This window comes from Ochotona curzoniae, unplaced genomic scaffold, assembly GCF_017591425.1.
Source record: "Ochotona curzoniae isolate NIBS_2020 unplaced genomic scaffold, NIBS_Ocur_1.0 scaffold_4506, whole genome shotgun sequence".
NCBI lineage: Eukaryota > Metazoa > Chordata > Mammalia > Lagomorpha > Ochotonidae > Ochotona > Ochotona curzoniae.
In genome coordinates, this window is record NW_024467119.1 from 18,218,513 (window position 1) to 18,230,747 (window position 12,235).

The window sequence follows — 12,235 nt, forward strand, 5'->3', positions numbered from 1 at the left end:
CCTGCCAATCATGTGGTAGAGCTGGATGGGACTCCAGGTTCCTGGCTTTGACCCGCTCTGGTCTGTTGCAGGCATTTGGGGAGCGTGCCAGCCAATGGAATCCCTGTCTTGTCTATCTCTTTCTAGCTTTTGCTTTCAAATAGATGAAGATAAACATTTTAAAAGGTGCCTATTTTTATTCAAAGAACTTGCAACCCATGTGTTTTTTGTAATATTTGTTTTCTACCAACTTTGGAGGTGCCTGATATACATAGATACACAGTGTTCATCTCTGGGTGAACATGAATGCACATTCAAGTCTCTGCATATTATAAGGAGCCGCAGGTTTATTGTTGTCATTTGTGTATCTGTGACTTTTCTCTTTGAGGGTGAGAAAGCTATGTCCCAGTTAACCCTCCGTTTATTTATGTATTCTGTTTCAGGATACATGCAAAGGGGTTTCAGAATTATTACCCCATACTTTTATAGAATCAAACTGCCAACTAGAGCACATTATTCACTAATTAGTTCCTTTTGTCATTAGCCTTACATGTTAAAACATCATTTTTCCAAAGTCACTCAGGTCAGCTCCATCTTGCCCTGCCCTCTTTGGTGAGGCTGTGACTCACGCAATGAATACAACGTGAGATTAGGGCTGTGGCTTTTGATTGACCCGTGGACTTGAGCTGCATGTGTGGGACGGCTTGGCAGCTCTCTCTTGCCTGAATCCTCTGTCGGCCACACATACAGGTGCAAGGGTGGTCATGCTACCCTGTTCCCAGTGCGTTTTGTCCTTTGGCACCCAAGGTGTTCCCTGCAATCAATATGCTGCCTCTATACCAAGTGTCCTGCAGTCTTAAGCCGTGATCATTCCCACCCCTTCGAGGACTTTGGGATTACTGATCTCTGATGCCAGCGATCCATCCAGCTGACCTCCTTTCAAGCTTCCCTGAGTGTGGCTACATCGTGTGAACTGGTCTTAAGCTCTGCTAAATTTCCCTTGCATCAGTACACTTACCCTAGCTTCACCACAGGCCCTTCACTGTCCCCTTGGTTGGTGACTCTATAATGCAGGTGTGCAGTTAGCAAAAAGAGATTGTATGCTGGACACTTACTATGTCCTAAGAGATCAGGAGAGAAGTGTAGCTGGAAGATTGTTGTTCTATGCTCATGCTAAGGAAGCCTGAGTAGTATGTTTATCATGACTAGAGATTTACATTTTTGCTCCTCATCAATAAAGCACAGTAATTACATCTATAAGAGTCATTGCTAGTCAGAATTTATGGTGACATAATGGATAATGCACTGTCATGAATAACAATGTACAATTAGATTAAATAAACAGTAACAGAAAACTCTAGAGGGAAGAAAACGTACTGATCTCATTACAAACAGAACTCAAGCTACCATTGTGCCGTGGTTACTGTTTTCTTGGGATGGAGGTTACAAAAACAGGCAAGAATGAGATGCATTTGAAGATAAGGAAGCCAGTAACAGGCTTGTGCTGCAGGGACAGACTGTATGTTGGATGTTGCTCCCATAAGATTGCAAAGTAGCTAAAAGATTCCTGTCCTGATTATGGGATGTCAGAACAGTAACACAATCATATATATTATAATCAAAGAATCTTGCTTTACTCACAATTTTCTGGTCCTTCAGCAAAAACAGTAAATTGAATTTTATGTAAATTTGAGGCATGAAAATTAGTGCTTTAAAATAATAATTGCAATTTAGCTCATTTAAAAAGTAAAACACTATTACTCCAAATTAAACAGCATCAAGAAACACACATGCTAAGTTGGCAGGCCCACCCAGGAATGTTCCAGATGGTGTTGTTTCTGTTGCCTCACTCAGATTGGTCTAGAATTATCCAGATTGTCTCTTCTGTGAGGAACTGATTAATCAATTCATGTGTTCTTAAACATCATGCCAATGAAAGTACTTTAGTGTTTTAAGGTATATTTTTGGGAGAGAATTTTCTTTTTTTTCTCTTATTAATACTATCATTTTATGATGACACAGTTTCTTAGGCCCTGGGATTTTCTTTACCCCCTCCCCAACCTCCTTCCCCTTCACTGAGTTCCTTATATTATTACTATAGTATAGTTCTTTATAAACAGTCACATATCGATCATTGCAGGCATGGACAATTGCAGAGCATTCAGCATCCTATTGTCAAGATACAGCTAATAGTTTCATTGGGAGTCTATCTTTGATCTGGAAGCAGAGATGCATAGCGCATTGAATCCTCACATCTGGGTATGCTAGTCTCCATTACATAGTCACCATACCTCCCTTTAAATGAAAAGTCACAATACAAAATAAACAACAAGAAAAAAATAGAAATTTACAATGCCATGAAGTTCTCAAGAGGTTTTGATAGTTCGAGTCTTGAATTTTTGTCAATCCTGCCACTCCAATAGTGATGAGATCTCTCCAGAATCCACTGGCTGCTATGGTCCAACTTAAAGTTTCCATCTGTCCTGATATTCACTGCCAACGCTTGGAGTAATTGATCAATTTCATATGTCCTCCATCCTCTGCCATAGTACCAGGTGTCCTCTGGAGGCTCCAGTGTACTGGGATATCCTCCATGTGCCTTTGGATATGCTGTCCACTGCTACTTGTAAGCCACTGAGGAGGCCCAGCTCTGACACATGCACTCCACAGTCAGACCATGGAACTTTCAATTCTCTCCATGGTTGGAGTTCTGAGTCCAGCGGTTCGGTTGGTAGGAAATCATGAAAGAAACCTCATTTGAGACCATCCCAGACTTGATTCTTGTGTGTGTTTGCCAATACAGGGTCCGATGCAGTCTGTCAGCCTACACACACACTAGTAGCTGCAGTTGCTGGGTCAGTTCTGTCTCCAGTCCTGTGTTTTATGCAAACTTAAGGGTATTGGAGTCCAGCCCGATCCTGCCCACCACTTACTAGACCTTCACAAAAACCAATGAGAGCTGCAACCTCATTGGAGCAACACACATTACCAAGTCTGCCCCCTACCCTGGTTCCTGTGCTTGCCAGTATGTAAAGTTGACTGGTCCCATCTGTCCCATCTCCCATTTGGCTCTCATACATGTCAAAGGGCATTGAAGCCCAGTTCATTCGAACCAGTCCCACTCTCCAGTCCACACTGGTGCCGGCAGATGTCACCATCTATCTAGCCATGCCTGTACCTGACAGAATTCCGCCCCCTGCCAGCAGTTGGCAACTGATGTTGCAGCAAAGCCCAATCCACTCACACCCACTCTGGCTTACACATGCACCAGGAAGTACAGTCAGCTCAGCCTGGCCTTCCCCTGATCCAGCTCACATGTAGGCCATCAAAACTTGTGGCCCTGCACAACCTAGTCTGTTCCCATCCCAGCTCTCATGCTCACCAGTAGGGGTATTAGTAGCCCAATGGGGTGGGAGCTGCAACACTCCCCCAGTGGGTCCATCCCCACCACCTCCCGGGTTTCACATGTGCTGGTTTGGTGCTGTGGCCCAACCTGGTACAGCCTGCCCCACCTCGGCATTTGCCAGTGGGTGTTATAGCCAGGCCGGGCCTGGCCCACCTCCAATTCCAGCTCACACAGGTGGGGGCTACATTTTAGCCCAGCCCTGCCAGCTCCCAGTCCAGGCCCTAATGTGGACCGACTGGTATTGCATCCCCATCTGGCCTGACTCACACTCCATTCTGGCACTCTGATTCTCCAGTGGTTGATGTGAACCTACCCAGCCTGACCTGCCCCTGACGTGTGCCAAATGTATGCTGGTGGGTGCAGTATTTTGACCTGGTCTGGGCTGTCCAGGGAGTGTGTCCTGACGGAGGACTTCCCCAACCTCCTCCATCAGGATCTCTCCCAATGCCAGATGTCATGCACACCAGTGGGTCCATGGGACAGCCCTACTTAGTTCACCTCTTGTCCCACAGGAAGAGTGTCCTTTCCAGACCAACCCTCACCCATTCCGGTTCTTGTTGTTGGGTGGTACAGACCAACCAAGCCTGGTCTGCACCCAGACACAACACACACATGGCTCAGCAGGAGCAGAGAACTAGCCTAGCTCCTACACCTTCCCTGGTTCTCACAAGCACCAATGGGTGTTGGAGTCCAGCCCAGTCCAGTGCATCCCAGACCATGCCCACACCCATGCTAAGGTACCCTGTAGCTATATCCAGACCAGACTTAACCCCCCTCCCTGGCCCTCACATTCACCAATGGGAATCATTCCCCGGCCATGGCATCTCCTTAGCTCCCCAACCAGGCCTGTTCCCATCTATAGATCTAGCGCATGCCAGTGGTTGCTCTGACTCGGCCTGACATAGCCCTTCATTTGTCTTAGCCTTTGCCTTCAGATGCTGCAGGTGGCCTAACCCAGCCACCCCCTAGCCCCAACTCTCGCTGGTGGGTGCTTCAACCTGGCCCTGATCAGTCTGTTCCCATCCCTGGCTCATGTAGACCAGTAGGTGTGATATCCTGGCCTGGCATAACCTGTACTCCAGCCTGGTTTCTGCACTTGCCAGTGGGTTAAGGTTTGCTTGGCCCTGCCTGCTCCACCCCCTTCCAAAACCAACCCACACATTTGCCAAAGGATGGGGCTACTTTGCCCAGTTTGCCTGACCCCTAGTGCTGGGCCATGTGTTCACCAGTGGGAGCTATGATCCGGTAGCGGAGATTCCCAGGTTCCTCCACTTGGCCTTCTCCTAGACCCAGATCTCACATCTGCCAGCAGGTGCTAGGACCTTGCTCGGCATACTCTGCCCCTCCATCTTGGCCTTTGTATGAACACCTGTTTTAAAATGCACATACAGATGCTGCAGCTTGGACCTGCCCAGCCTATTTTGGGCTGCAGTACCTGTGAGTGTTGGCAGGTTCCATGTTCACACCCAGAATAGCCCGTTACCATCCCAACTCTTGAGTTAGCCAGTGGCACTTCTATTTCCACAGGGTTGGGCCCACTTTTCCCCTGTGGGTTCTATCCCTGGACCTGGTTTTCTCAAGTGCTCGTTAGTGTCATGCTCCTGCTTAATGTGACCCATCCTCTGTTCTGACACTGTTAAGTACTGGGATCCACCTATAATAGACAGCCCCCAGTCATTGCTTTTGTGTGGGGTGGCGTGTGGTGGTCAGTGATGCTCTGAGCTAACAAGCCCATCTCAGGACTCTATGTGGGCTGGTGAATCAGTCTGACCCATACAAAATTTCCAATCTCTCACCTCAAAACCACCAGTTCTCAGTCCCCTCACTTGCCTGCAATGCAGTAGCTTTGTCATTGAGTGTCTCTCAGGATTCATTCCTCACCTACACAAACAGTGGCCTTATCTATGGATGTCCCTAGGCAGTAATTAATACCCCTCAAAACCCTAGTGTTCAACTCTGGGTGGCCGGTGGGCAGAGCCTGGGACCACAAGGCGCTCTGCCTACCTACAAGCGCAGGACCCTCGCTCCACCCAGGAGCAGTAGATGGAGAGCTAGGATCCCCAGCAGGCAGCCTGGCATGGCACGGGTTCTCCCAGCCACGGTCACATTGCTGGGAGAGTAAGGTACCCACTCCGCCACTCAGACTAACCTGGGCTCTAGAGTATTTTCTTTTAATTAATGATTTATCACGTTTAATAAGATGTTACATATGATAGCAGATGTACACATGCAATAATAACTGTTTTGTTCATTTTGGCTAGTTCATGTGGACTTGTACAATGTCTTTAATACTAGATTATCAAGCACTGCTGGACAATACCTAAAAAACACTGTGTGCAAAAGAACAGATTAATCAGTTTTCCATATTTACTGATTCACTCTCCTAATGGCTGCCATGGCTGGAGCTTAGCTGATCTGAAGCCAGGAAACACGAGATTCCTCCGGGTTTCCCACTCAGGTGAAGGGTCTCAAGGCTTTGGGCCACCCTTGACTGCCTTCCCAGGCCACAAGCAGAGAGCTTGAGGGAAAATGGAGCTGCCAAGACATGCACTGGCACCGATATGACATCCTGGCACATGCAAAGCCAGGACTTTACCCACTAGGCTACCATGCTGGGTCCCTAACTCTTGAGTATTTTTTTAAGGTGTATTTGTTTTTATTTGAAAGGCAGAATTACACAGAGAGACAGAGACAGAGAGAGAGAGAGAGAGAGAGATCTTCATATGCAAGTTTACTCCTGAACTGGCCCACATGGCTGGAGCTGAGCCAATCCAAAACTAGGAGTCAAGAGCTTGTTCTGTAGCTGCATGGCTAACATGGGTACAGGCCCACAGCCTTAAGCCATCCTCCAGTGCTCTCCCTGGCCATCAACAGGGAGCTGGATAAGAAGTAGAGGATCTGGGATGCCAGTACCACAGGCAGAGGCCTCCAATACTGGCCTCCATCCTCTGAATTTTAAAACTGCAATAAGTGAAAAATCATAGAATATCAAAAACATTTTCAGATATTGTCTTCACTGCTTCTTCCCACTGCCTGAAGGATTGCACCGTCCCTATTCAGAACAAACATGGATGAGAGAGCTCATCTCTGACTCTGTGATGGAGGTGGACAAACCATGCATCCCTGGAGATATGACTGATTCAAGGTAAGGGTGAGCATAGTTGTTGTGGATGGCAGAAAAGCTGTGTCCAGACCCGCTCTGTAACTTTTCTCATGGCAGAAGTTCTGATGTCATGTGAAATCTAGTCCAAACTTCTTACCACCCACAGAGTATTAAAGTATATATATTCTAATTTAAAACAAAATCTTGGCATTTGAAAGGCAGAATTGCAGAAAGACAGAGGGGGAAACATAGAGAGAAATAGTATTTTCTGATTCACTTCACAAATATGTGTCTGCAGTGGCCGGGCTGGGCCAGGTTGATAACAGGAGCCAGGGGCTCCATCACAGTCTCCCATGTGGGTGACAGAGACTCAAGTACTGGTTCCTAGGCTTTATTTATGTATGTATTTTTTACAAAAGAGATTGTTTAGAAATGCATTATCTATCTTCTGGAAAGTGGTATGATCTGCTTAAGATTAATAGGTGGTGGTGCTTTGATGTTGGACTTCAAAGCCACTAGAAATGTAAGTTTGCTGGATGTGTGTGTGTGTGTGTGTGTGTGTGTGTAGTCCAGACTCAAGCATTTTATTATAGCAGAAAACAGGCATTGAGACACTAAGGAAAGAGAGAACATAGGTTAGAAATTCCTTCTGTGGTTTCTACTGATTTTTTAAAAAAATATTTATTCATTTTATTGGAAAGTCAGATATTCAGAGGGGAGGAGAGACACAGAGGAAGATCTTACATCTGCTGATTTACTCCCTAAGTGGCCGCAATTGCCAGAGCTGCACCAATCCAAAGCCAGGAGCTTCTTCTGGGTCTCCCAAGCAGGTGCAGGGGCTCAAGGCTTTGGGCCGTCCTCAACTGCTTTCCCAGGCCACAGGCAGGGAGCTGGATGGGAAGTGAGGTAGCCAGGACACAAATTGGTACCCATATGGGATCCCAGTGAATAAAAGGTGAGGACTTTAGCCACTAGGCTACCGCACCGGCACCCCTTCCGTGGTTTCTTCCACTCTTTCATGGCTATAGAAGCTAGGAAGATAAAGGTTGCATGTAAGAAACATTGCATAAAAGTATTTGGAAACAGCTTTCTGAGCACAACTTATTGTTGTAGGACTCTCAGGAGATGCTCTCAAAGTATAACATTTCCCTCAAGGCATTTATGGAGTGATTAAATATGTGGGCTGATTCTGCCTCTGTCATAAGCAGTCAACCCAGTTAAGGAGGAATGTTGTTCAACGGAACATACATTTTTGTGAAACTCACTTGCAACTGGCCCTTCGTTTGCTTTGGTTTATCTCTTCCTGACCCATATTGATGGCTTAGTTCACCTTGTGACCTCGAGTCACTTGCATCCTTTCCACTGTGTCAGGTAACTGAGTTGCCTAATGGGACCTTGATCTCTTTTTCTTTGTTTTTCCCCTTGCAAACATCAGAGGCAACATCTTGTTGATGAAGGGGATTTTTTTTTCCTGAATTTCATCTGCGATAACTTTTGGGGGGCAGCAAGTTCATGACTGAAGGCTCTTGTTGCAGAACGTGGCTTAGGAAGGCACTCATTAAACAGAGAAAGCTAGATCAGCAGAGTGTGAGAATGCAAGGAGAGCCGGAAGAGATGGCAGTGAGGGCTCCATGCAAAGGCATTCTGTTGATACTCATGTCAACGGAATTGGGACTTTGCATGTTTGATTTTTAGTTCCCTGATGTTGGAGATTCTTGTAAAAAGTGATGAAGGGATGGAATTTGGAATGGTTAAGGGACAATAGGAAAGACAGAGCGTGGGTAGGCAATTTCACAGCATTCCAGAGTAGAGGCACTGATGCCAAGGATAAATGCAGGATTTTGTTTCTATCCCTTGCAATCTTATCCAAAGGAGATGTCATTGCTGACAGTTGCTATGCTTGCCCCCATAGATGAGCTGAGCACATGAATGAATGTAATGAAATATTAAAGCAGAAAATTACTCTTTGGAATGAAAGCGTTGGGATATATCATCCTGCTGATGTTTGGGTTATGTCTGATCTGTGATGTCTATTGCAAATTCTGCATATAGGAAGCAGGCTTCCATTTAAGACCTTATGTAGTTTCCTCTTACCAGATCTATTTTGGAGTTTTTGGGTTCTGCATATCAGAGAAAATATAGATATAGGCATTTCAATGATATTCTCTGGCAAATTTGAGAGACATGCCTTTTTCTCATGCCAGTGAATAGCTGAGGAAAATTAGTGCATAAATTCTGATTCCATGTGTCTTGGTTTCTATTTATAAAGATTTGGCCTTGCGCCAATATTATGCTAACTGCTGCAGGAATCACAAAAATGATTCAATGATGATTCCATGGACTCGATCCCGAAAGAATTACATAGCTTTAAAAGACCGTTACACGCACGAGGCCAGCAGGATGTTCCAGGAGAAAAACTACAGAAAGTGTTCTACGTTGTTGAATTTGAGAGAGTTTGGTTCTGGGAGTAGCAAGCAACACAGAGAATAATTCATTTTTTCCAGAAAGGGTGGACACAGTTTTTACGTGCATTGATAGAGTAAAGATTGAAGATCAAAAAGTCAACTCTGAATCAATCATCCAGAATTAGAGAGATGCCAGACGTTTGAAGGAAGAGAAGCTATTTTATATTCACCAGCATGCAGCTCAACTGCTTTGAGGAAAAATATATCTGATGTGTGACATGATGCAAAAGTTAATAATAGTCATGATGAGTGTTATCTTGTAAAAATGTTTATAAATATCATGCATCTAAAAGACACTGTTCCATCTATAGATATGAAGTACTTTCCAGGGGGAAATAGGATTTTCATATTTGCAAGAAATGTAAGAATCAGATTATATTATTTAGCTAATCTTATATAACTAACAGCTCACATGATCAAGGTTACAAATAGGTTGCTTGACACAAAAATATATCAAGCTTATCGTGCAATGTTGTTTTTTAGAAATATCATGTATTTGTAAAAAAAAAGTAGATACGATCAGAATTAGAGCTACAGAATCGATTAGAGCAAAAGGCTAATTAATGGATGCTGACTTACAGCAAGATCAAAGAAAGTTTTGTTGCACAGTTTTTAACTGCCTAAATCGATGTCTGTTATCTACATCCATATTTCCATCTATAGCTAATCCATAGCTATATTCATATCTTTACCTATATCTATATTTTTTGCAAGAGGAAGGAATTTCAAATGTTTTCACCAGAAAGAGATTATAGATGAGGCAATAGTTATGCTTACCCAGTGTTGAACATTAAACAATGTATATATGTTTTGGGACATCACATGGTACTCTGTAAATGTTTACAATTGTTATAGATCAGATAAAAGTAAACGTTTTTTAAAAAGTCATTAGTGGAACATTGCAAAATCTGATTCACTGGATGGGTGAAGTTAATGGCTAAATGTGTAATGCTTCAAAACAAAAAGAATTAATTATTGAGAAACACTTGATGGCAGCCCTGTGCTCAGGACCAGCCTTCCAGCAGTGATGTGCTTAGGGCTGTTTCTAGTTAGTGGACCGAGTCTGGCTTAAAGCCCCTCCGTTGCTTGTCTTGTAAATTTTGGTATTGCAGATTTCCTCTTTTCACTGCAATCTCTTTCCTATCCACTTGCGTGGCTACAAAGCCCTCTATAACACAATGATTCCCAAATCGCTAATTCCAGTTTTAATTTTGTTCTTGTGACAAGAAGCACTGACCAAATGCCCACCAACCTTTCCTCCCAGAGGGCTTAAAGATGCTTTATCTTTTAAGCCATGGTCTTGTGCCTCGAATGTTTCTCAAGTGAGAAAGGATTAAGGTTAACAATTATACTGAGTCAATAGGCATAGACGGAGACTACGTGCGTAATTGGTGCTGCGTCTTAAGCTCCACATCTCCAGACCTGGACACGTATTCCATTACTGAGTCCTGATTTTAACTCTTTCCTGCCAGTTAACTTTACCCACATCTCTCATTTTCTGTTAGTATGATTTCCATCATTGGACACTGGAATTATAAAAAAAAATCCCTTATCCGTATCCTTGCACAGTCTTGTTGTTTTAGAGAATTAAAAAATATAAACAGGCTTTTTATTTGGCTTCTTTTGCAGTCTCCTTAGTGCCCCAGGATGAGGTTTATATAAGCAATGTTATCTCTGCCAACCTAATGGGAAATTTCTGCTCTGCATAGTGAATAAAATCATCTTTAAGCTTTGTGCTTCATTGAAGCTGCACATCTTCTCATCCCTTAAAGATGCTTTGTTCCCCTGTACCAGAAGTCCTTTTCACTGCCTTCTATGTTGGTCTGGAATGTTCTTCCCTCTTTATTTTTTTGACATAGCTTGAGTTTCTGTGCTAGTCTTTACCAAAAATGCGACTTCCCTCAGCAAGCCTTACCAGATTCCTTTGAAGATGCCAGCCACCCTTTTGTTAATCTGCTCAGTAAGCCATCGTCACACCGCGCAGTGACTGCCTGTGCGATTGTCTCTTCCATTAGGAGGGAAGACCAGGAACGAAGACTGCGTCTTATGTTTGATTGCTCCCATCATCAGCAGTGTCTAATGTGCAGACTTGGTGGAAAGAATTGATACAACCCTCACCTATTAAAGAAGGCTCTATCTGGTACAAACACACTCATTTATTAATATCACTCTCGTTTTAATCATGAAGGAGATATGATCATTCTTGTCAACTTTTTTTAAATGTTGCAAACAAAGCCCGGAGAAATTAAAATAACTTGTTCAAAGTTACGCAGTTGATAAGAGCCGGGGAGTGGAATTTCAGAGCTGGTTCCCACATTAACCTATTTAAGCAGGTCACTTCAGTGCCTCTCTGATCATGTGGGAAGGCCGCAGAGATCTGCTCACTGGGGAAAACAAGGCAGGTGATTAACGAATGACACAAAGCCAATCCAATATTCAAGAGAGATTCAAGCAGGACCTGGCCTGAGAGTGAAGCTGTCCTCAGCATCCCGAGGAGTCGGCTGACACAACAGACCTCTAACTTGATGTATTCATTTTTGGGTCTGTTTCTGTTTATAATTTTGAAATAATCATAGAAACAGGAATTTTATGGACATTCTTTCTAATCTCTTAATAAGATTATGAAATTGGATTACCCAGCTATGCAGATTATACCTATATTAGCATAAAACCTGAAACATGCTTTATAATATGTCACGGATTTCAGACGTTATTACTTGAGGCTTTTCAGTGGTACCCTCTTCCTCTGTCTTGAACAATTACATTTGTCATTCATTCTGCAAATACGCTTGTGTCTTGATGGACTGCACAGTGTGGAAGATTTTAGGATATGTTGTCCTTGCTTAGCTAAGCTACATACTCACGTAGTTTGCTTCATAGGACTGCTTCCCAGATCTTCATAAGACATGTTGCATGACTAATGCTTGTTAGTTCATTCTTTCATGCTTTCGTTTCTTTGTAGCTGAGGTAGTGGAAGAGCTGTGTCTCTAACATGCTGGCCTGGAACGCAAAGGCAGACAAGCTGATTACTGCCTCTCAGTGGAGAGCTGATGGACAGGACCTTCCGCTGTGAGTCTGGCCTCAGAAGAAAAACCCAGGGTTTCCCCACACACTATGAAAAGTCAGCAAAAGCCAAGAAGTTACCTGAGCAGCATTGAGGACCTTATTCGTGCTAGGATGAACGTTTGGGTCTGCTGGAACTATTACTGATGATAAGTTTTTCTTTAACTGTGTGCTGCAGTAACTTGAAGCATGATTTAAAAAATATATACATATATATAA